At 36.0% G+C, this 5000-nt stretch overlaps 1 long non-coding RNA gene across 1 annotated transcript in view; it reads right to left on the bottom strand.

Moving 5' to 3' along the window:
* LOC103363700 (uncharacterized) overlaps window positions 1–5000 on the bottom strand; it is an 8793-nt gene that overhangs the window by 1845 nt on the left and 1948 nt on the right. Inside the window, exon 2 of the long non-coding RNA XR_520510.1 lies at window positions 2269–2277. This is a non-coding gene — a long non-coding RNA (uncharacterized LOC103363700). The remainder of the gene's footprint in view (window positions 1–2268; window positions 2278–5000) is intronic.

Below are 5000 nucleotides of genomic sequence, written 5' to 3'. Positions count from 1 at the left end.
ACCACTGACAGATGAAGTGAATAACATTGATTATCTCGTTACAAGACAGTGTTCTGCAGGTAAACCTTGGGTCCTGGAATTCAAGTGGACTTTGACATGTAGTGCCTACCAAAATGCTGTTGCTTTCTCTTTCTCTGCAATCCATGTCTCTCTCCCGCTTTTTCCTGTTTAAAGAGATATCCCCCCCCCCCCGGATTACTGGATTTGCTGTGATTATCTCCATAAGAAAAAAATATTATTGCTCAAAGAATGGCTTCAGAAACATGACAGAGTCCAAGGCTTCCAAATCCCCAGATCCCAATCCAATCAAGCATCCACGTGATGTGCCAGAACAAGCCTGATCCACAGAGGTCCCAGTTCAAGACACGGCAGGATCCCTCAGAGGTTTACACCCTGATAGGTCAGAACTGTTTTTAGCAGGTAGTTTTCATGTTTTTTACTGATCAGTGCCACTAATAAATCTAAAAAGAGTCTTTATTCTATTCAGGTAAGTAATCATTACTCACTGGGACGGCCGATTAAAGTAAATTTAAACTATGCTTTACCTACAGCCTAATTTATATTTGTATCCAGAAGCATACACTATAACTGTGAAAAAAACTTTAAGTATTACTGGTATCCCGACTCCATAAAATCAATAAAAAGTATTTTTAGCAATTCTCTTGTTTGATTATGGTAATTCAGCTGAGTCTGCAGCATTAATATCATAATTATTTGTTTAAACTTAAAGGATAGTACGTTCGATCAATCCAGTGGCCTCTGCACCACTGAAATAAACCTGCAGTTATTTTAAGATTATTCTATCTTTGTAAAGTCAACCCTCATCTTTTGCAAAAACACAGTTTTTTTTACTTCAGCAAATGAGACCCACACTTGTGTGAGTTTGTGTCAAGGGTTATGGAGAGGAACAAATGAAACGCTATTCCTCTCAGGCTGAGGACAACTTTACTTAAATAAACTGTAAAAGTTTTAAGGTTTTTTTTGGATGGAAATGTTTCTAAATCTAGACAGCCACTTTCAGGATGAAAACTTTTTCATGTGGGTGCATAGATTCTCGGTCGGCCTTTAGCACCTTTATAATTTGATTTTCTCACCAGTTTAATTTGAGATTTAAATACATTAAGTGAATTTAAACTTTGTGTCCACAACATGGGCTTTTAATAGCAAGCTTAGACCTGAACTTAGTTATATTTTTCAACATAACTTTCCCCTCATGTTTAAAGACAGTCCTGACTGTTACATTCGTTTTTTGCAACTTTGTAGCCCTCGTTGGCAATCACACCTGTGGAAAGCCCCGAAGGTCCAGATGTCAACGTTGTTCCACCAATAGTAATACAATGTTTGCTGACCTCAAGCATGATTTCTACAGCCGAAGTACAGCAACACTGGTTGGTAACATTAGTCACGGAGGCAAACATGCTCACATACACAACTTTCTCTCTCACCAACACCATGAAAACATTTTAAATGTACACCACCACCATGTGTGATAATTTGGTTGGTACTCTTTTTGCTGTAACACACTTCTGGTGAGTTGGCAAAGACATAGAGACGACAGGAGAATTATTAGAGCAACAGCAGACACTTGGAGGCGTATCACAGCTTGAGTGACCTGTCTGCATCAGTAAGTGACTTTCTAACTGCTTAAATTTTCTTTGCAACCTCATGTTGAAACAAGATATTTTGGTTGAAAACTTTATGACTCGTTTTTTTCAGAATTGGAAGCTCAAAACGATCTCCTTTTTCATTTTATTGTCTATGTTCTTTGATTAAACTGATTATTTATGACATTTACAAGCAGAAGTTTAACGCAACATTGCTGAATAGTTCTGTTGTCTGCCAGCAATATTTATATCGGTGGTTTTTGCTATTTATTGCTCATAATGAGTTTAAAGTCTCTGTCATAAAAACAGATTTCATGTGTCATGCTGTGTCTGCTAATACTGTCCAGTGTACACAAACATTATGTTGGAAAATTACTGAAAGGAGCATTTATCTAGATGGATTTTCTGATTGTATTTTAGAATCGAATTAGGCTTAATACAAGCATTTGTAATTCTCTTTTAATTTATCTACACAGTATCCATGTTGTGTTTCTTTTAGCTTTGAATGTGTAAAATCAAAACTACCAACAGGTAAGAGGGAACAAGAAGTGAAGTGTTGGTAACATTTATCCTCTGTGGATCAGGTATGAGTAATCATTGCAGCACTCTTAGATATGTTTTCACCTGATCTTTTCAGTTCTTCCATGTTAACCTAACATGTAACCTTGTGTGGCTACATTACAAAATTGTGAAAAATTGTAAAAAAAAAAAAAAGAAAAAGAAAAAAAAAAAGAAAAAAGAAAGAAAGAAAGAAAGAAAGAAAGAAAGAAAAAAATAGCACATACGTGTCAATATTGCTTTTTCACAGAAGACATTTTGACACATGCTGATGTAAATTAGAAAATGAATGATGGATGAATTCCATTTAGCTGCTTTAGTTTCAAGGTCCTGCTATTGTGCATGCTGGCCCAGTATCACATTACCATGACTTACTGAGACACTTGAATAAAACACACCTATTGATATTGCAGGTATAGTTGTGCTTTCAGTACTGAGGCAAAATGTTTGTAGACAACAAAAGGCCTATTAAAGCAAGCAAAAGCACAGATATTCATACATTTAAAACAAAGAGCGTAAGAGCTTTGTTGAGACATCACTGCCTCAAGTGCAAACTTAAATAACATTCTAATTTATAAACTGCTGCAGGAATAATACTGCAGCTGAAAAATGTATTCATTTGTCTAATTATATTGACCCAAACTGACACTATGTATCATTAATTTATACTTTTATGTTAAGCAGATATGCTGTACCTATTATAGCTATGTGTTTAGGGTGCAAAGAGCAACTCATGCATTATTCCAACTTTTTTTTTTGGCTTGCAATACAGTGACTTGTTACCACAGCGGTGATTTGGATGACAATTAAATAGTAATGTGATAACAATTAACTTCAATGGTGCTGCCTGATCGCTCTCAGTTTTTATAGGTTTAAAAAAAATGCAAACCTACCCTATTGCAATTGTCATTTGCCAACTAAGTTGTAGTTTACATCTAAGTCTGTCCAGACTGATATATTTGGTGAAGACTTTAAAGTGTGCAAGTTCACTGAGAGAAACAGAGACAGAGCAGCTTTTGTATCATGAATCTTAACAAGCACCTCAAAGTGTTAAAGTGGAATCTGGGAGTTCTTTTAGGCTGCAGGTTTGTGAGTTCTGCAACTCCAATAAGGATGATTCTGATAGAGCAGAAAGTGATAGCAATAGCAACAGACAGTGCTTCAGATTTGGATGTTGCTGCAAAGAAGCAAGACATCTACAACTGGGCAGCACTGAAGATATGTACAACCCCCACTGTTTCAAGAGAAGCACCCAAGATTAGTGTCACCAGTTCAGTATCTGGCCATATGGAAAGTATGGCCACAGTCTCTCCTTCTGTTCCTGAGCTATTGTGTTAACTTGACTTCACTTAACTTAACTTGAGGAAATGACAAGTTAAATGGTGCATAATATATATATTTTTAATGTGATTCCCTTCTAAATTGCTCTGAGCTTTACACATTTATTTCACTTTCGTGGGTGAAATAAAATATACAATCGAGGTTTAGATTAAAAAATAAACGAATAAAAAACAAAAAAAATTGTCAAGATTTATATTTTAATCCATGAAAGTTTTATAAGACTCCTCTTAAATTAGACTTTTCCAAAAATCCTTGATCTTATGCTCCATCTATGCCCTAGTTTGTAATGTAGGTTTACTGTGTAGCAACCTCCAACAGGTTTACTGTTGGAGGTTACAATTCCAGGCTTTCCACTTCTCCATGCATCTTGGAAAGGCGTAAAATGTCTAAATTCCCTCCTCTGTTTCTGCAAAAAATGTGTAATCCCCAAGTGCAAATCAAGAATTAAGAAATCAGACTTATTTTCTCAACCTTTGGAAACGTTCCCTAGAAAAACATAATATTGGTGTGAAGTGCTGTTCAAGGAAAATCACATGTAAAAAAAAATAGTTAAGTGTTCTTTAAACTATTTGTACCTCCATTTGTGTTTTTATGTGTTGTTTGACTCCTGATCCCTAAAGCCTCAGTTTTTACTTTTCTGCAGAGGTCAGTCTCTTTCTCCCTTCAGAGGTGTCAATGTTAAATAGAGTGTATTTTTTATCAGTCTTATGGAAAAAGGTCAGTTGTTCCTATCAGACCAGAGCTTTTACAGTGTTGCAACATCAATGAGGTTACACCAACCTACTTTTCTCTGAATGTACATCCAGTCTATCTGCTTCATTACATACAGTTCACACCTGCAGAACAATTCAGGACACTCTGTGTTCTAAAGTCACAAGTTGTTGTTCTTTGAAATTTGCTGGTTTTTGAAAACGCAAACCAACAACACACTAATTGTGTTTGTGTCAATGAAGTTGGAAGAAGGGTTTTGGTCAGGGTTAAAACTGCAGGACATTTACATGCTGACACTGTTGTCCTGTTTTGTTGTCACTTGTCAGAAGAGTACATTTACTTCTGTCTGATAAGCACATAGAGCACATAGATAGTGTACAGTGTATTTATCACATTGCTTGTTCATGTCTGTTTCACCTTTTACAATTTGCGATGATTTTGTTTATGAGAAATAGCTTTGATTTATAGTGTTTCTCATAGGAATCACAATAAAAAAAGAAACAAAACAGAGCTAGATGAAAATGGAGGGAAATCTAAAATACCTTACCCCTTCTAGTTTGAATGGAACAACTGTATGTGTCTGGTTGTGTCATGCTCAGAAGATCAAACATTTTTCAGAAAACATTCATCACAAAACATTCAAAATGCCAATGTAATTTAAAATGCAAAAAGAATAAGTAAGATTATTAGTGGCACGGGCTGAGCTCGAGGCCCTACTTGTACAGAGTACAAGTAGGGCCTCGGGCAAAGCCCGAGGCCACTATTGTTATCCTGGTTTTCTCTTCC

The sequence above is a fragment of the Stegastes partitus genome, unplaced genomic scaffold, assembly GCF_000690725.1.
Source record: "Stegastes partitus isolate 25-593 unplaced genomic scaffold, Stegastes_partitus-1.0.2 Scaffold15, whole genome shotgun sequence".
NCBI classification, from domain to species: Eukaryota; Metazoa; Chordata; class Actinopteri; family Pomacentridae; genus Stegastes; species Stegastes partitus.
Note: the sequence above shows the minus strand (reverse complement) of the source record. Positions and strands in the feature narration are given on the sequence as shown.